This window comes from Ursus arctos, unplaced genomic scaffold, assembly GCF_023065955.2.
Source record: "Ursus arctos isolate Adak ecotype North America unplaced genomic scaffold, UrsArc2.0 scaffold_37, whole genome shotgun sequence".
Classification (NCBI taxonomy): domain Eukaryota; kingdom Metazoa; phylum Chordata; class Mammalia; order Carnivora; family Ursidae; genus Ursus; species Ursus arctos.
The window spans coordinates 1,452,746-1,480,653 of record NW_026623053.1 but is presented as its reverse complement, the minus strand read 5'-3'; the positions used below and the strand labels follow the sequence as shown (position 1 = coordinate 1,480,653).

The 27,908-nt window shown below is 35.4% G+C and overlaps 1 long non-coding RNA gene across 1 annotated transcript; it reads right to left on the bottom strand.

The window, feature by feature from the left end:
* On the bottom strand, positions 1-27,378 carry LOC130542525 (uncharacterized). The gene is made up of 3 exons (XR_008957169.1): positions 27,358-27,378; positions 3,739-3,793; positions 1-30 (listed from the first exon to the last, which is right to left on the bottom strand). It is a non-coding gene; the product is annotated as an uncharacterized LOC130542525 (long non-coding RNA).
* Positions 27,379-27,908: the final 530 nt, after the last annotated feature.

Below are 27,908 nucleotides of genomic sequence, written 5' to 3'. Positions count from 1 at the left end.
GTAAGACTGGTGAATCACAGATCTGTACCCCTGAAACAAATAATACATTATATGTTAATAATAAAAAAATAAACAATCCAGCACATTGGAATACATCTTAGGTTCTTTTTTCCTCATTCCTTTTGTTATGTGCTATGCCCTGGGAGAGAGAGACAGGCTTTCATCCTCTGAGTGGCTGACCTGTCATCTGATATATCTCCACCACACAGTTGGCCCTCTTGAATAATGGCTCCAGAGGAATTATTGCTGTGACCCAATTTCTAGCCTGTCTAGATGAACCAGCTCTTTGAGAGATGCTCTCCCTACAGTGGAAATAAAGCTTTTCAGTGTGATTTTGTGTCTGCGTGTGTGTGCATCTGCACATGTGTGCACATGCATGTGATTCTTATTAGATCAGAGCAATGGCTTATTTCTGGTAACAATGCTGCCTTACTCCAGATTACCATGACTCCACATTTCCAAGTCATTGTCCACTGGTTCTTCACCGTAGTCTCCCACACTCAGACAATCCATCCGGCCACTTCTACCCTAAGTGTCTTAGCCCAGGATACTATAACAAATTACTGTAGACTGGGTGGCTTTAACAATGCACATTTATTTCTTACAGTTATGGAGACTGGGAAGTCCAATATCAAGGTGCCTGCAAGTTCCATGTCAAGTGAAACCCCTCTTCTTGGTTTGCAGACAGAAGTCATCCAGCTACATCCTCACATCTCTCTCACATGTCTTCTCATAAGGTCACTAACCTCATTCATCAGTGTTCCCACCTTTGTGACCTAATTATCCCCAAAGGCTCCACTTTCAATACCATCACATTAGAGATTAGGGCTCCAACATACGAATTTTAGTGGAAGACAAACATTCAATTGATAACACTCAGCAAAGTGTGCTTGTGTGTGTGTATTATAGACACACATATGTCTGTATCTATCTATCACCATCTCCTCTTTCTTACTACTATTGTTATCATTCTAGAGTAGACTCTTATTAGTGTTCTGGGCTGTTAAATCAACTGATAATTTATTTCCCATCATCAGGCTCTCTCTATCCTAATCCATCCTCCAGATAGCTGTCAGAGGAATCTTCCTCAGCATGACTCTGATCATATCACTTGCCTCCTCAAAAACCTTAAGTGATGACCATTTTTTACCAAATCAAATGTGAACACATGGAGAAGTGATCAGGCCTTTCTGAAATATGACCCCTGGACAGAACACTCTGAAGAGGCAAAATGGAATTAAAAAAAAAACAAAAACAAAAACTAAGCTAGGCACTGGAGAGCAAACAACTTTGTTCTTCATTTTTCTCATTTATAAAATTAGGTTAGATTACATAATCTTGCAGTCACCTTCTGAAATCAGTATTTTGTTATAGCTTGCAGCTTTAACCTCTACCTCTCTACTAGACACCTACTACCACCAAAAAGAACAAAACCAATGGGCATTTCAGATTATGAGCTCTACTTCTTCCAGCATGTTTGGATTCGTAATGCCATAACTCAGAAACTGTCCTTCCAGCCAAGGTGTCCATCAAAACCCTGCCTGTCATTAGCATTCTGCTCAAACTACCACCCAAAAGTTTTTTCTCTTGCCTCTAAATCTCTTACAAAAGGCACTGCATTCTCCATGTTTATGTCTTAGCTCCTATCTTAGGTTTGAGCTTCTATAGTACATACCATAGGTTAGACAACATTTATTTCTTACAGTTCTAAAGGCTGAAAAATCCAAGATCAAAGTACTGACAGATGTGGTGTCTGTTGAGAGCCTACGTCCTGGCTTATAGATGGCCACTTTCTCATTGTATCCTCACATGGTGAAAGAGAAAGAGAAACAGAGCGAACTCTCATGTATCCCATGCTGTCATGTGTCTATTCATATAAGGTCACTAATCCCATTATGAGGGCTCCATCCTCATGACCTAAGTGCATCCCAGCATTCCCATCTCCTAATACCATCATACTGGGGACTAGGAGTTCAAAAAATGAATTTGTGGGGGTATAAAAACTTTCAGTTTATAGCAGCTCCCCTATTTAAATTAAGTGTCAAATGGGCAGAAACCATGTTTCTTTCATTCTTTTACCTCCCTTGGACCTTGTTCATTATAGTAAATCGAATGATTTACTACATCATAGGATATGAAAGTTAAATAATATAAGAGATTTAAATTTCTGATAAATACTTCAAATGAAATTACTATGGCTTGATGAAATTCCAGAAGAAAATTTACCTACCCCTGATGTGACGTTTCACCAAGACCCAGAGTTCTAAGGGTCACTGGAAGTTTACAGTCACATAGAGGAAAGAAAATTTCTATGTGACTTGAACTATTTCATCAAAAGAACTCCTCTACGGCAAATAAAAACTCTAAAGAAATGTATTTAATACAGTCATCAATGAGACCTTGAACAGTAGATATTTTTTTCTTTTAGGATTTTATTTTATTTATTTGTCAGAGAGAGAGGGGGAGAGAGCACAAGCAGGGGGAGGAGCAGGCAGAGGGAGAAGCAGGCTACCCGCAGAGCAAGGAGCCCAGTGCAAGTCTCAAATCCAGGACCCGAGATCATGGCCTGAGCTGAAGGCAGACATTTGACTGAGCCAACCAAGGCATCCTGAACAGTAGATATTTCAAAGAGTGAAATTTATTTCATAGAATGTTGAGAAGAGGGGCGCCTGGGTGGCACAGCGGTTAAGCGTCTGCCTTCGGCTCAGGGCGTGATCCCAGTGTTATGGGATCGAGCCCCACATCGGGCTCCTCTGCTATGAGCCTGCTTCTTCCTCTCCCACTCCCCCTGCTTGTGTTCCCTCTCTCGCTGGCTGTCTCTATCTCTGTCAAATAAATAAATAAAAAATCTTTAAAAAAAAAAAAGAATATTGAGAAGAATTTCTCTTTACAATAATTCCATTTTAAAACTTTAAAAATGTCATTTATTAAACACACATATTTAATTAGAAAATAATAAATTAATTAGGCTATAGAGTCTTCAAAAAATTTAGGCGGAGAATAGATGTTTTGACTTCAGTATCCGAGAAGAAATTAACATAAAAAGAAGTGTTTTAGGGGTACCTGGGTGGCTCAGTCAGTTAAGCATCTGATTCTTGGTTTCCTCTCAGGTCATGATCTCAGGGTCATGAGACTGAGCCCTATGTTGGGACCTGCGTTCAGCACAGAATCTGCTTGAGGTTCCTCCTCTCCCTCTCTCTCTGCACCTCCCTCCTCTCTCTCTTTCTCTTTCTCTCTAAAATAAAACAAATAAATAAAATCTTTTTTTTTAAAAGGAAGTGACTTAGATATGTCATATAATAAACATATGCCACTTTTCTTCTTCTGACAGTAGAAATAATTAATGATCATAACTCTTGGAAATAATATCTTAATCCATAATTTGTGAAAGTTAACCAAAACAAGTCTTGGAAATACATTTTTGCCTACTTGCCTCCCCAAAAAGAGTAAAAAGTTTAACATTAAATTTAACAACAACCAATCAAAAAAAGAACAAGGTAGGCTTTGCAAAATTGTATCAAAATAGCATCTAATTTAAACAATAACATTTTGGATAAAAAATACATAGACACACAGCACAAGACCATTTTCTTCAGAATATTCTAATTCATTTTTTTGCCTTTGGGATTTCTCCTACCTTCAAACCTTGTGCTAACACAGCATCCTTCTTCATTAGCCATGGCTTTCTAGGGGCCACAGGAAAAAGCAAAGAAAGAGATAGAGACTACTCTGACTTACCATGTCTTCCCAAAATTGCTCAGGTTCATTCCAGCATCACAGGAGAATATATAATCTAAGTTTAAAGGAGTACATTTGATAGTTTTACATGAAAAGATTTAAAACTCTTTATCCAACAAGTTTAACCTCTCTCCTCATAAACATATTTTCAAATATATAAAATTATTTAAATGAAATTATAATAAGCAAAAAGAGGTAGCAAAGGCACTCTGGACAATTTAATGGTGTACTAGACCTCTTGGCTATTTGTCCAGGTTATGCTATTCATATATTCAGGGTCATATATTCATCTTCTGACTACATATATTTTCAGAACTCTAGATGAACCTGATGTGACCCTGTGCCATGCTCTGTGGATACACTGATATATAAAACACAACTTCCAAGTGCCTACCCTGTCTTATGTTTCATGAAAATTCTGTCATTATATCCTTGCCACCTTAACCCAGTACCCTTGTGACCAAAAGCCTGTATGTGCAGGACAGCAATAATGTGTTTCCTATGAAAAATAGGCCAGTACCAATAGGCTGAGATATGGATTTTGAATTACATTAAATTTTCTCATATGAGGGTCAAGTCACTTGCATAAATTAGAAAATTGTTATTATGTGTGAAGTGGTATAATATCATTTGAAAGTAGATTATTATAAGTGAAAGATTTATATTGCAAAATGTGGAGCAACTCCCAAAAGATATGGTTAATAAACCAATCAGTGATTTAGAATGAGAAAATCAAAATTTCCTCAATTAATGCAAAATATGGCAGCAAAAAAAGGGGAAAAGAACAGATGGGAAAAATTGATTTAAACAAATAGTATAGTATAGATATGAACCTAATGAAATCGATACTTAGATTAAATGTAAATGACCTAAGTACCTCAGTTAAAGGGGAGAGATTGACACACTGGATAAAAAGGCAAGACCTATTTGTTCTCTCTGAGAAACGCATTTTTAATACAAAGAAATAGGTTAAAAGTAAATTCTGGAAAAACAGACAGACCTCGCAAGGAATAATAGGAAAGTTGGAGTTCTGTAAATATCAGACAAGGCAGACTTCAAAACAAGGGATATTATGAATGATAACAAAAGATAACTCATAACGACTAAAGGGTCAACTCACTAATAGAACCTAAAAGCTCTAAGTGTATATATATCCAGTAACAAATCTTCAAAATACTTGAAGCAAAATATGACAGAACTGAAAGGAGAAATAAACTTCCACATTGCAGTTGAAGACTTTAATACTCTTGGCAGAAAATAAGGAAACTTACAGGAAACTTAAACAACACTGCCTACTAACTTCATCTAATTGACATTATAGAATACTCCAGCTACATCATCAGAGTGCACATTAGTTCCAAGAACATAAGAAACATTGATAAAGAAAGACCATAAAGCAAGACTAAATAAATTGAAAGAGACTGAAATCATAAGAGCGTATCTTCTGACCAAACTGAATTAAAATAGAAATCAATAACAGAAAAATATATAGAAACCCCTAGTATCTGAAAAGTTTAAAACACAAGTTTAAATAACTCTTGATTCAAAGAAGAAACTGCAAAAGAAATTAGAAATTATTTTGCACAGAATGAAAGTGAAAATACAATATGTCAAAAAAGCAGTGTAGGTGGGAAAAATGTAATTTTAATTTTAAATGCTTAGATTAGAAAAAAGGGGTCTCAGATCAATGATCTAAGTTTTTGCATGAACAAACTAAAAAGGAAGAGCAAACAGAATACAATAGCAAAAGGTAGAAAATGTTAAAGACATAAGATAAAACAAATGTAACAGAAAACAGAATGGAGAAAATCAATAAAACCTTGCAAAAGACCCATAAAATTGGTAAATCACTTGCTAGATTTATCAAAACCAACAAAAACAACAAAACAAAAACAGAAAGAAGACAAAAATAGCAATGTTGGGAATAAAATATAGAACACTGCACATCTTACAGATACTAAAAGAATAAGAAAAGAATTACATGAAAACTGTCAATAAATTTGAAAACTCAGATGAGACAGACTAATTAACTAAAAGACATAATACAAAACTGATTCAGAAAGAAACTGAAACTCTGAGTATTCCTATATATGCTAAAGAAATTGAATTTTAGTTAAGAACTTTTCCATAAAGAAAAAACAGGTTCTGGCTGTTCATACTAAACAATTCTATCAAACATTTAAGGAAGAATGAATGCCAGTCTTTCACAAACTTTAACGAATAATTGAGAAGAAAGGAAAAGTTGTCAGTGAAGTTTATGAAGAAAGCATTACCCAGATACCAAAATCAGGCACACTCTACAAGAAAATAATATCTTCATGGACACAGATGCAAAAAGCCTTCACGAAATATTAGCAAATGAAAACCAGCAATGTATAAAAAGGGTATTACATCATGAAGTTTATTTCAAGAATGCAAGTTTGGTTTAAGAGTAAGAATGTCATTCAAGAATTAATAAATGATGTTGCAAATAGCAGAACTTCCTTAAATTTTTTAAATAATTTTTAAAAATATTTACTTATTTATTTGAGCAAGAGAGAAAGCAAGCAGGGGGAGGGGCAGGAGAGGGAGAGAATCTCAAACAGACTCCCCACTGAGCACAGAGCCTGATGCAGGGCTTGATCCTATGACTCCTAGATCACAGCCTGAGCTAGAATCAAGAGTTGAATGTTTAATCCACTGTACCCCCCCGACGCAGCCCGAGAATTTCCTTATTTGTAAACATCAAATAATATTCCACTGTATTTGTATACCACATTTTCTGTATCTGTTTATCTGTTGATGAAACTTGGGTTGCTTCCATATTTTGGTATTGTGAACAGTGATTCAATGAATATGAGGGAGCTGGTATCTCTTTGAGATCCTGATTTCAATTATATCCTATATATATCCACAGTGGAATTGCTAGATCATATGGTAGGTCTATTTTTAATTTTTTGAGGGACCTCCATACTGTTTTGCAGAGTTGCTATACCATTTTACATTCTTACCAACACGGTTCCAATTTCTCCACAACCTCTCTAATATTTCTTATGCTCAGTGAAATAAGCCAGTCACAGAAGGATAAATACTGAATGATTTCACTTATATGAAGTATTTAAAATAGCCAAACCGACGGGAGGAGAGAATATAGTACTAGTTGTCAGGGCCTAAGGAATGGGGGAGATGGGAAGGTGTTATTCAAAGGGTATAAAGTTTCACTTATGCCAGATGAATAAGTTCTAGAGATCTGCTATACCGCATACTAGTGCCTAGAATTAACAATACAGTATTGTGCACTTCAAAATTTGTTTAAAATAGAACTGTCATATTGTGGTTTACTTACCCCTCTCCCCACAAAAAAATGGGATACAAGAAAACTCTGGGAGGTGTTGGATAGATCTGTTATCTCGATTATGGGGATGGTATTATAAGTGTTTGCATGTGTACAAACCCATCAAAATTGTACACGTTAAATATGCGCAGTTCTTTGTACATCAATTATACCTCAATAAAGCTGTTAAAAATAATAATAGAATCTATCCCAAAAATTGTTTAATGACGGAATGAGGTAATGTTTGTTCTATGCTTAGCATAGAATCTGGCATAAATAATCATTTAAAAATCACACAATAAAATAAAATAAATAAAATACTTTCAATAAAAAAGAACTAATAAATAACTTTAGCTAGTTATCAAAATATTAGGTGAATATGCAGAAATTATTTTTATTTCTATATCCTGGAAAAAAAATGGAAACCAAAATTAAAACAATAACATTTAGAAGAGCATCCAAATTCAATGGCTAAATTAGCAATTTTTGTAAGATCTGCACACTGAAAATTATAAAGATTTCTAAGAAAAATCTAAGATCCAAATAAACGGAGAGATATACCATGCTGATGAATTACAATATTCAATATGGTTAAAATTTAATTCTCCCCAAACTGAGCTCTAGATTCTACTCCAGTACAATAAAAATTTGAACAGTTTTTTTTTGGTAGACATTAATAAGCTGCCTCTAACATTTATATGAAAATTCAAAGGATCAAGAATAATGAAAACTGAAGATAAAGAAAAAAAGTGAAAGAATTACACTACTTGATTTCAAGACTTATTTAAAGCTACAATAATTTAAATAATGTGGTACTGGCTTAAAGATAGAGATACAGATCAATGAAACAGAAGAAAGATTCCAGAAGTAAACCCACAAATATATACTTGATTTAGCAACTCACCCGATTTAGCAACTTATTTGATTTTTTACAAGTTGCTAGGGCAATTCAATGGTGAAAAGATAAGTGTTTTTCAAGAAACAGTGATAAAATAACAATATAATTATAAGGAAAAAAAAAAAAACCAAAATCTCAAACCTTATCTTACACCACACACAAAAATTAACTTGAAATGGAGCTAGAATTAAACATAAAAGTTAAAACTATAAAATTTCTAGGAAATAAATTTTTGTGACCTTACAGAAGACAAATATTTTTTAGAGTCCATAAAAAGCAATAACATAAAAGAAACAATCAATTGAGCTTCACGATTAAAAAAAAATTCTCTTCAAAAGACATGATCAGGAAAATGAAAAGGCATGACACTAACTAGGAGCAAATATTTGCAATTAATATTTCTGAAAATGAGCTCGTAGCCAGATCCAGAATATTTAAAGAAGTCATATGTACCAAAAAGGGGAATGCAAAAGTATCAAAAATGAAGCAAAACTTCACAAAAGAAGACATACGCAAAGCCAATGTTATAGGAAAAATGTTCGTTATTAATCTCCCAAGAAATGAAAATTTAGTGAAATACGAAGTGAAATGAAGTGAAATGAAATGAGATGAAAATGCAGTGAAATACCATTTAATAGTCATTAGAAGGGGGGGATAAAATTTAAAAGGTGGTCAATACTGAATATCAGCTAGACTACGGAACAGCTGGGATTCGTACACATTGCCAGTGGGAATGCAAACTGGTAGAGTCACATGAGCACAGTTCGGAAGTTTCTAATAAAGTTCAGCATACTCTTACAATATGAACCAGCAATCATAGGTACTTACTCAAAAGAAATAAAAACATAAGTTCAAATAAAGATTTGTACACAAATGTTTACAGCAAGTTTATTCATTACAGTCCCAAACTGGAAACAACCTGAAAGAACATCAGCAGGTAAATGGATAAACAAATTGTCGTACATCAAAATGAATATTCCTCAGCAGTAAAAAGGAATAAGTTACAAATGATGTGGATGAATATTTAAAACATTATGCTGAGAGCAAAAGTCAGACAGAAAAGAATACATGTGATACCATTTATTTAAAGCTGCAGGGAAGAAAATCTAATACATCGATTGAAAGCAGATCAATGTCATCAAAGGCTGGGGGACAGGGAAAGGTGATTAGGAAGGGGCACAAGGAAATCTGTTGGGGTCAGAAAATGTTGTATATCTCGATTATGGTATACAAACATAGCAAAATTTTTCACTGCACTTAAACATCTATGCATCTTACGGTTTGTAAATTAAGCCTCAATAAAGTTATTAAAACTGCTCCCCCAAAAAATTGTGAGCAGGAATAACCTGGCAACTCTTTTTATTATATAATACAGGTCTTACTACTTCAGAGCCCACAAAGTTAGCACCACCCAAAACCAGGCAACAATGAACTCCATCTGAAGTAAGTGGACTATGGCTGAAAGCAAACCAGTTCGATTTATAAATCAACTGGTTATTGATAAAAATTCCCTAGAAATCCAAACTAATGATGCTTCAGAATTTCATTAACCAAATGTCGACAACATCTTGCATCCTTTTCTCTCACAAAGGAGACTGTTCTCCTTAACAGTAAGCCCTGAATCATAAAGTAAAAACCCAGGGAGTTTTAGAGGTCTGGTTCAACCCAGGTAGAAGGAGCAGACAGTCAGGTTCTTTGTATATTCAGTGATACTCTTGTTGGAGACAAGGGCCATTCTCCTGTCAGCACTGAATAAATGGCAAACCACAAAAACTCTAACCTTGATAACGGCTGGGTAAATTTGAGGAAGTTTAATTTCACTCAGAAATATAAAAGGATATGTTTCCAATCTGCAGTCTGTAAGAATATGAAAAAGAGCACAAATATGTTAACAGTACACTGGCCTCACCCCTTAGTGTTCTCAATCTATCCTTTTTTTTCAACAGCTTGGCAGAAAGAAGAAATGTATCACTTATTTTCTGAGCAGGAAACAGACACAGCAAGAAAGCAGCCCACGAAGCAGAGACTCTGTGAGTGCCTTGTACAGTTCATCAGTGCACACAGATGTGGCCTCTAATGAAGCCATTTACATGCAGATGCAGGCCTGGGTGTGTGGACACCAGTCTCAACTCTGGGAATTGTTGTTCCATCTAATCAAAAGAAATTTGCACATGAAAGCCACATCCGTGTTCATTAACCCCACAGCTCTCAATATTGCTTCTCTATTATTCCTAACAAAATTGCAAACCTTCATATGATTAGGTACCCCACTTCAGAGCTTTATCTTCCTCCCATCCCCAACCCAGGCCTGCATCTGAGTGTAAAACTGAATGTGGGCCTGTAAAGCTGAATAATTTGTAAATACGCTTACTAAAAACCAACACCAAGCACCTTTTTCACATTGATTGGCCTACGCAGACACACTTTTTCTCTCTTCCTCAACCAAGGAGAATGAATCTTCTATGCTTACAATCTTATCATCACGGAAAATATAAAAATACTCTTCAGGATGGGAATCCCAAGACAATAAGGTTAATTGCCAACTTCATTTTCATGTGCGAACAAGATAAAAGTCACAAATTTGTCTAGTGGCAAATACGAGTCACACATTACAACTGAAATACAAAGGCCGTAACAGAGGTATTGGCAGCGAGTCCTAAAAGCAAAGCTCATAATGATCAGCTGATACAGGTCCATCACACACTTAATAAGAATTACCTCTCCTGTCAATCGGGTGGATGTTAACTGTGCAGAGCTTGTGCCAATGATCTGGCTACACTGCCTTCTCAAAAGGAGTGACGCATAATGTGTGTGCCCATTCTTATTACCAAAGATCATCCTGAGCCTGGACTTCCCAATATATGTAATGAATGTATAGTAATAAATGTACTGGAATTGTTTATTTTGCTAGTAACAGCAAATTGAGTTTCTCTTTCTACAGAATTAGAAGAGCAAGAATAACTTAGCTTTGTTAATGCAATTCAGCAGTGACCTGCCAGGAAGTCTGGGGCTGAGAAGCCAGGCAGATCTTCCTGCCCACTCAGTGTCTGGCCTTCTTGCTAAAGCTGCCAACAATAGTCTCAATTAGTGCCAATTATGATTTTTTTAAACATGTGGACACCTGCATAATGTGAATGAGATGGAGAGTCCTACCACATTTTCTATCAACCATCAAACAGCTGTCAGAGGTTGACAATTTTTAGTTGTTATTGTTCTGGGAAAATTCAGATTACTAGCCTAGAGGTAAATTTTTTTATGTCTCATTTGTATTAATGCTCTAAATCATCTAGATCCCTATTATTTCCTCTTCCATATTTACATATTTATTTTCAGACAAAAACACAGCTTATGGGGCCTCCATTAAACAAGCACACAAGCCAAAGTATGATTCTGTGTTTTCAGTTTACTGAATGACTTTAACTATTCTATCACTTGATTATCAGCATTGAAGATTTGATCGTAACTTTGAAGCCTAGTGAGTCCTACTATAGAGGGGCAGACTTGAGATTAAAATGTCAGCTAGAGTCCTGCATTCTTTAGAAAAAAGCTAAACTTTTAGTCCAAAATACATATTGCATTTCTAAGTCATCTGAGCTTTCTATAACCTCCTATAACCAAACTTTTGCATTTATGTTCCATGGATACATCACAGAGGCCACTGCAGAGCTTAAAACAAGGTGGGAGTTCACCTCCCACTTTCCCCAATTGCCATACCGAGCAGTTCTACTTTTCTGTAACTAGAAAAATACATAAGATATTTTTAAAGAAAGTTTCTGCAGCTAAAAGAATTTGAAATCACTGGCATATGCAGAAGAAGGCAAGAAAGAAGAGAGGGAGAAACAAGAAGAAATCATCTATTATCACTTATGAAAGTAAAAGGAAACAGAATACGACACTATCACATTTTCTAGTGGCAGAAGCGCTCCTGTGGAATCACTTTATTGCTCCAGTTGATGGGAGAACAGTAAAACAACTGTTGGATTTCATTTTCAATTGTTGCTTACTTAGTCTGTAAGAATGTTTAGCAAGTAAATTTGCAAAAACTTTAGAACAGCCCATCTGCTCATTTTAAAGGATGAAGGAAAGGAAGGTTATTAGAAAAAAGAAGAAAGAAGGAAGATGAAGTGTTGGGAGAAACTTCTCGTTTGATATTTGTAAAGGATAGCTTTAAATAAAAAAAATTTGAATTCTGAAAAACTCACTGGCGTGGGAAAAATCCAAAGGAAGTGATTCAAAAAGTAAAAAAAAATACATATTGCATTTCTAAATCATTTGGGCTTTCTATAACCTCCTATAACCAAACACTTTCTATAGAGTTTCAGAATTCATAAATGCACAGAAGACCCATTAATTAACTCATACTTACTCAACCATTATTAAGCAATGACTAGATCCTAAACACTACACATTTACTGATTCCAAACACATTTAGTACAAAGACGGACCAGAGAGCAGGTAACTATGATGCAGAGTGGCAAATTATTTGATATTAGTAGGCACAGAGTTCTTCTATGGGGGTTTTCGGCCTAGGAGTCATAGATATCCTTTTCATAAAATAATGTTTAGGGAACAAAAGTCAGTAAGTAGAGAAAGTGGAGAATGTTGAGCCAGTTCAGGTGTATGACTGAAAAATAGTCCATATTTGTGATGTAACAGAAAAGAAAATACTGAATGTGAGGTTAATAATTAAGTCTTGAAATTAATTTTCCTCAAATTATTGTTAAACTATTTACTACAGACAAATGATAGCTCTTCTTAAAGGAAAGAACTGGAATGCTAAATATCATCAAAGATCAAAAATCACATTTTACTTTTTTCAAGAAGAGCAGCAACTATTTGGTCTTATGTCAGCTGCAGTTACCTTCTGAAGAATATTTTACCAAGTAATTCTAAATAAAAACTGTGAAAGATGAGGAGAAGTTCCATAAACATACTGTAATTAGCATCTCTGTTGTTCTGAACTTGAAGAGCTCAAAACTGAAGTTGTAGGATAGGTGATCCTTGGGAATGGGGAGAGTTGCCAAACTTCTCACTGCAGTAGGTCTGTCATTATTTCCCACTATCAGGTCCACAGAAAATTAGCCTAGGAGGTGCTCCATGAAAAAAGAATTCTATGCTCAGTGAATTTTGGAAATTGTTTTGTTCCAAAACCCCTCTGTGGACATTCACAGTATATATAAAAACCGTAAGTTACATGAAGTCTTTCTTTAAAGAAACCTTCTTAGTTTTCTGTAATTCAGTATTTTCCCAAATCACTTTACTCCAGGATACTATTTATTTAACTCTCACACTAGTAAAATCCTATGGAATTGAAGTTTTAGGAAAACGCTTTGTAAAATTCTCGATTCTACCTAAGGTAGTTGCCTGAAATAAAAATAGTAGAGAAAGCATCAGACACTTCATTCATGGACATCATTGTGCACATGGACTCGAGGTAGGAAGCAAATGACAATGTCCAAATATTCACAGCTTCATCACGTTATACCAGATTTTTAAACAACAGTTTCTAATCCAACTTTAAGTCTGTAGTTACTAAGGACGCACACAAGCCTCCCCTCTGTCCATCCCCTTATTAACGTTCTATGTTGGTGATGTTCTTTTGCAACACATTTTTTTTCAGAACACTACCATATTTGACAACACTAACAAATGTCACATTGAAACACTCCTTTCCTTTTATCGTTTTCCAGTGACATTGTAGATTACTCCATTCTCCAACTTCCTGCTCCTTGACCACTTTTCTTTATGCTATTTGCTGTTTTATCCTCCTCCATTTATAGATTTTATTCTCCAAGGTTCAAGTTGGGTTTCCCTTCATTCTGCTGTCTTTTTATTTCTAGCTGATCATCTCTAACAGCTTAAAATACTACTTGATGATCCTTAAATGCATATTTTGTACTTCCTCTTTTTCATATAAGCTCCATTCTCATATTCTGGGTACCTAGTGTGGTCCTAAAATATAATAATTCAATACCAAAATCATCACTGATTTTATCATTGAAAGCAGTGATTTTCATTTCAATTCTCAGGCTTGACATTTTGACAATATTTTTCCTTCACACCTTACATCCGAGCAGATATCAAATCCTGATCATATTTCTTTCACTCACCTATTCTTTCCATTCTAATCATCCTTTCAAGCATATACAGATATATATGCCTCCTGCCTCCCCATATCTTATCACTATAGTCTCACACGTTGCTCTTCCCAAAATATAGACATCTTTAGGTCAGTATCTTGTCACAAATTACTTTATGATTATTTATTTTTTGGAAATATTTTGTACTACAAAGTTATAGAAACTCCATGTTATAAAGTTTGTAAGTCCAGAAAAGGACAAAAGAATCACCCAGAATATTCCTCACCCATTGATAACCAGAGCTAATATTTTTGTGTATTCTTCATTACTATATCAGTATCTGTTTTTAGCCTAATTTACTAAATAGATTACATTTTGGGGTCATAGATTTTCTTTCAGAACTTGGGGTTCAATGAGCATATCATGTTCCAAGAGGTATCATAATTCATTTAACTGTATCCTTATTGTTGGACACTTAGCAAAGTTCAGTTTCTCGATGTTATTAATAGCACTGTAGAATATTCATTTTTAAGTCACCTCTGATTGTCTCCCCTCAGGATAGAGTCCCAAAATTGTCAAGGTTGAGTCAAAGAATACAAAAATTTTCAGAAATATTCAACCAATTTTCACTACCATCAGCAGGGTAGGGCTTCTTCCAAAACTTCTCATAATTCCTTAGTGCTCATTGTATAAATTCTAAAAACTCAGCTTGGCTTTCAAAATTCTGTCTAACCTTATTTCACACTACTATAAATATTCCATTGAGATCTTTATAGTTTCCTGACTGTCTCTTAAATACAACACACTCTTTTTTTATCTCATGCTTCTATTTATGTTACCTTTATTTCAAAATGTTTTTTAAATCTTCTTTCTCTGTCTATCTATACAAATCATGCCCATTCTCCTCAACACTTGTTTATATGGCACATCTTTAACTGGTTTTCCTTCATAAATCACTTTCCCCTTTCTCTGAACTCCTGTGTCATTATCAAATACTTTTGCTTTGATTTGAATTGTTCATTAGTTTGTATAAATTATTATCTGAGTTTTAATTTGAGGTTACCGCCCCTTTAAGTGTTTGAACATTTAACAAGATACTACACATCTGATAATGCTCAGTGAATGTGTGTTGAATGAATACTAAATAAGAGTTATTAAGATAGTAACCTATACATTAGTGAAACATCTAACTAATGTTATTTTCATTTCATTGGTTAATTATTCCTTGACAGCTGAAATTTTACCAAGACATTATAAGAGATCAACAAGTTAAACTTTATTTTCAGAATGTTTTCTCAATTATGTTTCTTAGCCTTTGTATGTTATGACAAGTTAAATCAGTTAAATTTCAATCAGCTTCCATCCTAAACCAACCCCCAAAGTAAGTCTTAGAGTGTACATTCTAAAGTTACTTCCCCAAAACATGGTGCACCTCAGAAACTGAGAACATTATTAGAGAGAAAATAAAAATAATAATGTATTCTTGGAAATTAAGATGATTTGTTTCATTGCAATGTTTGGTAAAGAACCAGAATATTTTCCCTGAGATTTATAATTTCATGACCATAGTCAACCTTGGCAGTAATTTAACTGTAAAAAAAGTCTTTTGAGAGTCCCTACAAAATTAGAAAAAGGAATAGAATTTGATTCATAAGGACATTTGGAAAATCATTAGGATATGAAAGTAAGATTTGTTTCTACAAACCTCTACCAAGTAAGTTTTGCACACTTTGATTATTTATGTACATTTTTGATTCCTTCCATATGTATAACCTCAAAGCAATCTTGGAAAGATGATTCTAAAATTACGCTGTTGACTAAAATTATATTGTTACATTCTTTATTTCAGTAGACTATTTATAGATGAAATTTCATTTAGTTGTGTAAGACCCCTAGTAACCATTAAAAGAAAATTAGGTCATCTTGGGTTTTCTGATACAATGGAATTTTAGGAAGCATTAAGCTTACTCATAATAATATTAAATATTATATTAATAGCAGGGAAAGGATTGTTCCTACATCAAAATGATATAACTGGATATGTTTTTCAAGATAAATTTTGAGATAAAGACTTTTGACCACACTCTGCTTCATGTTCCACAAGTCTGATTGTCTTAAAATGTCTAACTATGCAAAAAAAAAAATTTAAGATCTCAAGTACATTCCAACTTTTAACTAATCAGAACATTTGTTTTATGTTTTTTTCCTAATGATTATTAAAACAGACTATGAGTTTACACATGTAAAAACACTTGGTTCCACCTTTAAATGATTCCCCATGACCATAAAGGAATTTGGAAGTATTAGCAAGGAGCCGGATGAGGGGCTCAATCCCAGGACCCTGAGATCATGACCTAAGCCAAAGGCAGACTCTTAACCGACTGAACCACCCAGGCACCCCACATTTTTATCTTTAATAGTTATCTACCAGAAACAGTTGAAGAATGAGAACAAAATATTTAGGAGGGCTAAACCTCTGATTTCTGTGTTTGGAAGAGGACTGACTTTCTATGTCCCAGAGATTTTGTCATAGTTTTCCATGTGTTCTCTCTTTAATCCTGGAAATATCACTGTGGATTAGGTTATAGTATCCTCATGTTTATGGACGAAGACAGTAAAGCTGAAAAAAGATAGTTCAGTAATGTCACAAAGAGAAATGAAACAGTTAATAAGTCAGGATCTAAGGCAGTAATTTGACTATGAATTTTAGGAAAATAAATAGAATTTACACTTAAAAAGGATCATGGGAAACCAACTGGAAAACAAAACAGGAAAATACTTGCTTTGTTTTTGATCCTGGACTGGAATTCTTTAACATCTCACTGATTATCTGAATAGGCTATAATCCCAGGTCCAGAGGCTGAATCCAGCCAGCACCTGTGCATGGCGCTGAGTCATCTGTGTGATACTTCTTGCTGCCTTGAAAAGACTCCATGCCTAGAACAGAAAGTACTTTCAGGGAAATAATGACATTGACTTGACCTATTCCCCAGCTGCCTGAAGAGTAGTTCACACACAGGTCTAAGACTGTTTGCCTATCCAGAGGAAGCTCTGGATGAATTGCTCATTCATCATCCCAACGTCTATAATTCAGGGTTGCTCTTGTGAGGTTGCTCTATTACTCCTCAGTAATAGCAAAAAGGCTAAAGTTATACAAACAAGACAACTTTGTCCTCCACCCTATCATGCAAGAAAGCTTACAATGTCTGTCTGTCTCTTTCTAGGTTGCTATGAATCTCTGTTAATGAAAAGATGAATAAGGGCATATGTTAATGAGGAGTCAAGTGCAAAATGAATGGAAATAGAAGGGAGGCCTTCTAGCCATGAAAAATATTTGAAAGTGATTTATTTCTCTTCTCCCATCTTTCCTTCAGAATTCACTTGCTCATGTCAACATTCCTTTCTCTCTTTAACAGAGTTGTTGAGAGAATAAATCATTGATATTGAAGTTATTTTGTGTCTACATTTATGTGAAAAGAAAAAGAAACAAACTGGGTATGCTTAAGTTGTTATGAATATCCAATTTGTTAGTATCCTCACTTATTGTTTCATATGTTTGACCAGAACTTCCAGATTTTTAATAATAAATTATTAGTTCTCATGAATATATTAAAAAGTCTTATTTTTTGACTTAGAAGCTCTCCTATAAAAAAGATTAGATATTTTCTAGCAATGTAAGAAAGGTTTAAAATAATATTGCTTTCTAGTTGTGAGTCTCTTGATACATTCAATTCACCAATTCAAAGTGAAAAAATCCTCTTTCATAAATTTTTTGTTTGAATTTGACAAAAGATTTAAAAAAATAAATTTCAGATGGCTGTGTAATGAGCAGCATGGCTCTTAAATCCTTTCCCCACAAGATTCCTAGTAACATATCACTTACAAATATGAATCCTATACTGATCATCTTTATATTAATCCATCTAACAGAGCAAATGTATTAATATGGCATGGGAATATACCACAATTAGTTTCTAGGTATTTTAAATTTCCAACGGTATATTATTTACAAGCAAATATATAGACAAACACGAACAGATGAAAATTTGGTATCTATCTCTTACCTGAAGTGTTCCAAGAATAGCACTGAAAAGAAAATACATGATACCGCCTAGCAAACTGTACAAAACCACCTACAATCAATTCAAGGTAATACAGAAAGTCAAAGCCATGAGGAAACATTTGTCAGTGGTCAACCTCTTCCTCACAATGCCAAAGCCATGCTCTCAGACAGGTAATGATCTCTGAATAATGGCTGGACAAACTACAGGAAATGAGCTGTCCAGAGATGCTGCCTACTAACCTACAGAACACTATGTATTGACTTCTTACTCCTACCTTGTCTCTGCTACCAGAGCCCTAGGAACTGCACGAGACCACTACCTGGATAAAATTCTGCACATCACAGAATGTCCATTTTCTGGTTTGAGATGGGAGTTACAGTTGCCATACTGATATATCTTGCTTTGGATTCTGTTGATACACAAGGGTTGTGCATTTTAGTATAACAAAAAACAATAGCTTGTCATCTATGTGATTTACATAGAAAAGCCAGGGACAGGAGTTCACACTGATAGCTCCTATTTGGTGAACCTACCGTACAGTCCTTTTGGTAACGTTAGTTCCTTACCACTGCTTGCCCAGAGCTAGTTGAGCTATCCTTTTCTTGTAACAACAAATCTAAGACATGGTTTTTGTCTGGAAAATTGAGTGCACCGGGGGTAGCTACTGTTTAGGCCTGGCTCTACCTCCTTAAGTGTTCATCACACCCACTCCCCTCTTCCTATTCATGAGAGCCAGGCCTATTCAATTAGTCACAAACTCCCATAACCAGCTCCTATGTTTTCCACTTTCAAGCCTTAAAAATAAGTTATTGGCGATCCATATAAATAAAGAATAGAATTATTATTTAAAAATTAAAGTATTTAAGTTGAAATTAGAAATTTTTCATGCTTGCCTAAAATATTTTCAGAATACTAAAAATATAAATGCTGGTTTAAAAGAAGAACTGACAACTTCATGAATGCCATTTATTTTCTTTTGACTCCTATCTAATTCTCAATTTGTATCTCCTGACTCTACCCTTGTTACACCCCACTCACCTTATTCTTGCCTCATGCAAAATGTACCTTCATGCATTAGAACATTACCTCATCATTCCTTCTACCCTAAAGGCTCACTTCTCTCTTCCCTCCCTTCAACCCTCTGATAGGCAATCTCTCCTACTTCTGGTTTCAGCTTAAATGATGTTTCCTCATAGATTCCTTCCTTAATCTACTTTATCCTCCTCCTAATCCTCCCCCATCCCTGACAAGGTTAAGATTCCCTTACAACCTCTCCAGTAGCAACCATCATTTTTTATAGTTGTATTTGCCATTATTTGTGAAATTATCTCTTTAACATCTATCTTCAATGCCATCCTGTAAACCACATGAAAACTAGAACTATGCACACATACTAGATAGATAGCATATAAATAATAAATAATCACTGAATGAATGAGAAAATAAATGAATGGACATGTAAATGAGTAAGTTAATGTCTTGAAGACAATAAAGAGAATACTTTTGTTAGCATATCTATCTGCTTTGCTTTAATTGTGGAATATCTATAACAAAAACACTTTTAATAATGCTTAATTGCTTTCCTAACATCAGACAGTGAATTTACTTATAAAGAGTATCTTTATTATAACACTTATAAATGACAAGCTTAAGTTATTTTCAGTTGAGAACATGACCTGCTTTAAAGATGAGTGACTCATTATAGTACTCACTCAAGGCTCACTACAGATAGCACTTGTATTTGTGCCCTGAGAAGACCAAGTAAAGCAAGTTCCTTGTCCTGTGGATGCTTGCAATTTATTCCCCCTGCCCCACCCCCACTGAGGGAAGCTCTGCTGCTCTCCAAACAAAATAAACAAAAAAAGAACTTGAAAGCACATTTTATTTATTTTTAAAATATTGACTAATTGATTGATTTTAGAGAGAGTGCACATGTGTGAGTATGAGGAAAGGTAGACAGGGAGGGAGAGAGAGAGAATCTCAAGGAGGCTCCCTGCTGAGAGTGGAGCCCAGTGAGGAGCTCCATCTCAGGATCCTGAGATCATGACCCCAGCTGAAACCAAGAGTCCGCTGCTCAATGGACAGCTACCTAGGCAACCCCAATGCACACTTAAATAGAAACTTCTCTACCACTTTGCCTGTATGTCCATGGACCATTTTATCATATGTCAGATATGGTTTGAGACATAATCCCTGCCCTCACAAAGCACATATTTCAGTCAGGAACACAGACTGGAAGAGAGACAATTCCTACACAACAGAACCATGGTTCTAGGGGAACTGGGGACAAATGAAAGGACTTCTGAGGAAGAGGGCTAATTTGCATAGACAGACAATGGCTTTATGCAACAGGCTACAAAAAAAGTTAGGTATTCTTGAAGGATTAGCAGGTTTTGTCAAGTATACCAACCAGGGTAGAGTATTATTAGAAGAAAAATAAAACCTCATGGGGAAAAGGTTAGGCACACTTTACAGGATCTATTTTAAAGTAAGTGTGGCAGTCAGGGTTGAATCTTATTCTAACGGACAGAATTGTTATAACCGAAAATACCAAAGGATGAATCGGAATTTCCAAATTTTCTTCTGTATTTTTTATAACTCATAATAATCCTATTGATCACAATGTTTTCACCATAGAAGAGTTTTACCAGAGTAACCATTGTAATAAACAGGCTGATATTAATATTCATGCCAATTGCTTTTTGACATTGTTGAAGTTAGTATCTTCATCTGTTTTAGTTTAGGCAGCATTTGAAAACAAAAGTGAAGACGGAGTCACGGAGCACACTGAATGTCAGTCCTTTGAGCATTCTACTCCATTTCATGAGAAAGAAGCCACTGAAGGATGTTTTAGAAAGGGAATGAGACGGAAATTAGTTGTTTGGGGAGATTAGCATAGCTATCCCAGAAGCCTGTTCATCTTTCTAATGGGAAAATATAAATATTCAATTCAGGCAATTTCAAAGTTTTCTAAGAAAGAAGGAGTACATCCTTAAAGCACTGGTGTTATGATCAACTTTCTCTGAGCTACTGATCTTTTAATCATCTCATAATGTCTTCGTCAGTCCTTGATATGCCCTAATTAACTATGCCTTGTGTTTCCTTGAAAGAATCATCTTTATCTAGATAGCAAATGCTGGGACATCTCAATGCTAGGATTTTAGACTGGTTCTTCTCACTCTATACTTACTTCATAAGCTCCTTTTTATACTCATGATTAACACAGCTACCTATCAACGGATGACCTTCGAAATTCTATTGTGAGCCCAGCTATTTCCTCTCAACTCTTGACCCTTATGGCCAACTGCTTTACTAACATTTTCTTCTGTAATATCAAAAAACTCCTCACCAGGGCACCTGGGTGGCTCAATTGGTTAAGCCCCTGACTCTTGATTTCAGCTCAGATCATGGTATCAGGGTTGTGAGATCAAGCCCTGAATGGGGCTCCATGCTGAGCACGGAGTCTGCTTAAGATTCTTTCTCTCCCTCTCCCTCTGCTTCTCTCCCTCTCTGCTCCTCTCCCTGCTCATGTGCGCGTGCACGTACACACACACACACTCTCTCTCTCTCAAATAAATTAAATAAATAAATAAAATAAAAAAAATAAATATCATCACCTGAGATGCTAGATGTTTATTTACTATTGTTAATCTCCCTTGCAAAAATGTAGGTTCCTTATGGGCAGAAATTTTTATCGTTTTGTTCGTCCATGCATTCCTATGTCTGCAATAGTGCCTGGCACATAGATGATATTCAAAAATATTTTTGAATGAATAAATGGCTGACTCTCTGGTTAGCCATTATCTATCATTTCCAGTGGTATACTAACTGAGCAGACTATTTTAATCACCAATATTGTTTAGAAATACTGGCACATAGTGATAATAAAAAATGGTTGAACTTTTTATTGCCTACAGTATTCTTTTTAAATTCTCTATAGACAGTGTGCTCCTTTATTACCCAGACCTAAGGAAAACAGCTTCTACTACCTCTCCCTTGGTAAATTATTGACAATCCTTCTCTTAGACTACTTCTATCATCACTTTTCCCTATTTCAAACTCCATGCTGTAGTCATACCCATCTTCTAAAAACATACATCTGATCATGACATCACCCTGCTTAAATGCCAAAAAGGCTTTCTGTTGTGGTTAAGATTAAAACAGCACATGATTAACATAGACAACAAAGTCTTGGGGGATCTAGATCCTACTTACCTTTCCACCTCTCCTTGTATAATACTCTTCTACTCATGCTCACTTCTGCTCTCTCTGCTCCAGCCACATGGACCTTTTTGCTTTAGAGTCTCATACTTGGCGTGCTCCTGAACTACTCAAAAGACTTCCACTTCTCTCTTCACCTAGTAAATTGCATTGCCCCCTTTGGTCCTAGGCTTGGAGATGCTCCTCCTCAGAAAAGCTTTTCCTGATCTCCTTGACTCAGTCAAGTGTCCTTTATAGAACTTAGAGTTACAATTTGATATTTGTTTGTGTCTGCTTTAGTTCACATTTGCAAATATTTAATTACTTCATTACATAAGTTATTTAAGCACTTAATACTTACATCTGTGAGTCATTCACTATACCGAACACTTGAAATACAGCAGCAGACAATTGCAATTGTTGAGCTAACATTCCAGTGGAAAGGTAGATAATAACTAGTATACTACACATCACAATGCTAAGCAGTACTAAGAGATAAAAGACAAATAAAGCAGAATAACTGGTAAGGGAACACAGAGATTATTATATCAGGTAAGGTGGCCAGGGAAATTATTTCCACAGAAAGGATATTTGAACAAATAACAGAGAAAAGTGAAAGAGAAAGTATTACAAATATTTGGGCAAAGATAACCCTAAGCAGAAGGAATAATAAGGGCAAAGGACTCGAGGCCAAAATCCAGCCACAGCACCAGTGATGCTAGAAGTGAGTGAGCAAGTAGGAAATGAGATGCGAACACACAGAGCTGTTGAGATCATATTGAATATCACAGACCAAGAAAAAGAGTTTAAAATTTGGATTTTATTTTGAGTGTGCTAGGAAGGTGTTTCAGAACAGGAATGTAATAATCGAATTTTAGTTTTAAAAGATTTCCTCTGGCTGACATGTGGGGGATAGGTTATGGTAGCAAAAGAGCAGAAGCTGAAACCAATTAAGATGTTATTTGCAGTAGTATGGACAATGAAATAGAAGGATAACGAAAGATCATGAGTAGATGTCAGATTCTGAATAAATTTTGAGAGTAGAGCCAAAAAGATGGCTTGGATGGGGTATGAAAAAAAGAAAAAATCAAGGAAGACTCCAAGACTTTTGGCCTGAGCAACTGAATGTATGGTGTTACCATGTACTGAAGTAAGAAAGATTGGGAAAGGGATGAGTTGATAAATGGGCTTTGGACACGTTAATTTTGCTATGCCTATTAAAAATCCAAGTAGAGATGTCAAGTATACAGCTGGATATAAGCCAGACTTAAAGTTTTAGGACATTATGTTGCTGATTTTAAAAACATCGAAATGAACAGAACTGAAGACTGGAATTCCTTCATAATAATTTAAAATCATTATTTTCTTTATAACATTCAAGATAGAGCCAAAATATTTGACTTGCATATGTGCTACCATTGGAGAAGACTATGGACATGAATATGCCATATATATCTGTGCTAGCTTAAAAATTGAAGGGCCCAAAGAAGGTACTAAATAAACACTGACTGTTTTATTTTTATTTTCTTTTGATAACCCAGATAAGCAGAGAAAGAAAATAATAGCAACACAGCCTCTGGCATAATGGAGCCCTAAAGAGGGTTTACAGAACAAAATTGGATAAACTGTCTAAAAGCAAAGAATAAGGAAAGGGGACAGAATACACGTAATAAAAAGAGCAGGAATGGGGAATTAGTATTCGAGTTCTAGCTCTTTCTAGAATATACTTATTAACCTTGGGCCAATATTCTCATCTCTCCGGTCTTCAATAAAATCTGCTCAAAAAAAGCTACACAGTATTAGTATTCTTCTGAATTCAGAGGAAATCAGCCCCATTTTCTTGATCACTTAGCTTTCAAAATGGCCTGATTTTTGTTTGCAGGTTTACTTTATTGTGGACTGCAATATTACTCTCCATTTCAGAAACTCCTGAATCTGAGCCATATACCTTTAGTGCAATACTGTTCTACTAACCAACATTAACATATCTTCTTTAGCTACATACTTAATAGGAACTGTCAGCTTATATAAGTTTTTACACCTTGGTTAGCCATTTTGTGGGGCATAAATTAACTCAACCACCAAGGGAAATGTGTAAACAACTGAAAATCCTAGGAAGGAAGGGGACACTGTTAGTGTTCAAAGGACACTTTCACGATTATTCTCATCCACATGGGCTTAACAACAGAGAAAAAAAAAACTTTGAAAATATACTATGGGCACCACTATTTAATTAATAATGAAAGGACAATCTAGTTAAAAATGTAAAAATACATCCAATAGAGTCTTCCTCTGACTTGCCACCCTGGATATATTTGAGGACCCTCATCTAAGTAGAAGAGGCTCGAAATAATATGAGGACTGTAGGACCTCTTGAATATTGCTTTTCAGTAAAATAAATGCTTGAAAATTTTTAAAAGATCTTATTTATCTGAGGGAGAGAGAGTGCAAGTGCATGAGTGGGAGGGGGTGGAGGGGCAGAGGGAGAGGGAGAAGCAGATTCTGTGCTGAGCAAGGAGACTAACACAGGACTTGATTCCAGGACCCTGGGATCGTGACCTGAGCTGAAGGCAGATGTTTAACGGACTGAGCGACCCAGGCACCCCACTATATAGTGCTTGGATTTTGGCAGTAGAAACTAGATGCACTACTACAGTAAAGAGATTTTTTTTCTCATCTGAGAAGCAGCCTTAATATAAAGAAAATATTCTACAGGGACCAGTCTAATTTCTATTTAACAGATATAATATACAATATAATTAAATAATATGGAACTTATGAATAAAATAAGATTATATACTTTCATTAAAATGCATATTTATAACTTAATTTATCTATTATTAACTGCCTTTTTTTAGTTTTCCATGAACTCTTTTCTTACTCCAGAAAATGGCTGACTGACTTCTTTACTGTGTTTTCCAGCACAGTTTTCTAAACTGTGCTCAGCAGAACATTAGCGTTCAAGAAGATATTAATAGGTGCTCTACAAAATAAATAGTAAATAATAGTACTAAATCATAATAATAAATAAATAAACAAACCATGGAGAAATGCTGCATGACATATGAAAGGCTCTGGAAAGTTCCACAGCAAAAAAATAACTGATTTTGTTTAAACCAGCAATTCCCAGACTTATTAACCAAAAAGCTTTTTTTTCCCCGCAGCACCTATGAACAATTCCCGAGACTCTCATGTTACATAGAATACAGTTCGGAAAACAGTCCCTTAGTAGTTGACAGATAACTTCTTCATAGCACTTCCTACACTGTATTGTACTTACTAGGCAATGACCTGTGTATACACGGGACCTTGTTTTATTCCTACTTCTCTACATTCTTTCTAAGTTTTGATCTACAGTGGTTACTAATGTTAATTTTTTAAAAATATTATTTAAATATATTGTATAGAGAAACCCATTAGTTTATTACTGATCTTCAAGAAAACGTTTTGGCTAAATCTGAATATATTCCCTGTGTGGGCTTGTAGCACTCTTCCAGCCTGGTGTGATTGTGCATGCTATTTGAGCTTGTTAAAATCATATCCATTCTCCAAAGCATTGATAGAAAGTCCAGTATCATTTCCTCTGTGAAATTTTCCCAAATCCCCCCACTAAAAATTATGTCTCTTCTCCCCTCATGATTTCTTGCAGTACTCCCATGCATCTTGATTCTCAACAGACTTTCAACTGTGTAGTGCACTTTACTTGTGGACATGCCTCATCTACCATATATCTGCTCCATATTTGCATCCACCCATGCACCTTGCTCTGGGCCTTGTACAAACAAGTATTTAAAAAATTACTTCTTAAAAATATGAAAAGACTATCCTAATAAGACAAGGTACAACTGCATAAGATTTCCTGTTTGATTTCTTGAGCAGCACTTACGAAATTATTGAATCATATAACAGAGTAGAGAGGAAAGAAGTTGGAAAGGATTTAGCTCAGTTGTTTTCAAACCTGCCTAATTACCAGAATCATTCTGAACCCTTTCAAAGCTTTTGCAAATACTAAAATAAAACCTTATTCCAGACCTGAACTCTAATCTCCAAGAATGATTTTAGAACCCAGATTACGCAGATTGCTCCTAACCCTGTCTCTGTTCCACCAAAGAAGCCACATCCTACAACCCCTTCTCTGCCACTACGTCATCATAAGAGGCTGACCCTGGAGACCAAGAGCCTGAAAGCACAGCATAGAGAAACAATGATCCCCTTCCTTGCCATCTCTGTTGCAAACACAGAGGACTGCCAACAGAAGTCATTTGCAGATACTACACCAGGAAGGAGGACCAACAAGCAGTTGGAAATAGCATGGTATTACTTAAAGTACCTAACTGGCCAACAGCATAAGAACCACTGGAAAAGGTGATACGATGTGGATAACTCAGGCCCAGCAAACCATAAACTCAGGTGCAAGGTCAGAAAAATCTGCATTTCTGACATATTTTAATGTCCACTAAAATTTGAAACTAAATGGAATAGTGGTAAGGATATACCAACTTTGAAGTCAAAAAGCCCTGTTTTCAAATCCTAGATCTGCCACTTTTCATTGGTTGCACAATACTGGGCAACTGTATAATGGGAATTTTGTAATAATTAGATGGGATGTGCCACACTGAATCTAACAGATAGTCAGGATTTAGTGAATAAAAGCTACCCTTGTGTTGATGTTGCTGCTGGTGGTGGTGGGGTGGTGGTGGATACACAAGAGGAACATCTGTCATAGTCCTGAGTGCACTGTGGCACATTATGTGCTATGTGACACTCACACTCACCCTACTGTCTACTCTTGAGACCATTCCCTACGAGTCTGTAAGATTCTGTTTTTTGGTATGTATTTAGCAGCTCACATAGTATAACTCCTTTGCACTCCTTGTTCACATAGCAAAAACCAGTAACGTCTATTATTATGAATATTTATGCTTCAAAGCAAACTTTCAACAATTTTTACTTTACACAATTTTTATATGCAAAAATCTTATAAATATTTTTGATTTATAAAAAGTGGTTTTAACTATTATTCTAATTTTGCAGGTGAGAAAATAGAGGTTTAGAGGTACTCACTTTCTGAAGACCACATGGGAGGTACATATGTAGCACAGCTTAGACTGAATCCTTATTTCTGCCACTGTACCAAAGCAGGCTGCTTGAAACATTTTCTGGAAAGTTAAAGAAATACTTATTAAGTTAATTTTATTTTAGCCCATTAAATATTTGTAATGCCAACAAGATACCTCTATACATCTGAACGTTTTATTAACTATGCTATGAGATTATAATCTCATATGAATAAAGAAAAATCACCCAGCTCACAGTGACCATGAAAAAACTGCCTGTTTTATACAGGAAATATTTATGCATAGGTAAAAAAAATATGTAGTTCAAATATCAAAACATATTAAAACGTATGTAAAGCATAGGGCACCTGGATGGCTCAGTCAGTTGAACCTCTGACTCTTCATTTCATTTTTTTAATTGATATATTTAACTGATGTACTGTTCAATGATGGGCATTAAGGAGGGCATGTGATGTGATGAGCACTGGGTGTTATATGCAATGGATGAATCACTGAACATGAATCTTGATTTCAGCTCAGGTCATGATCTCGGGGTCT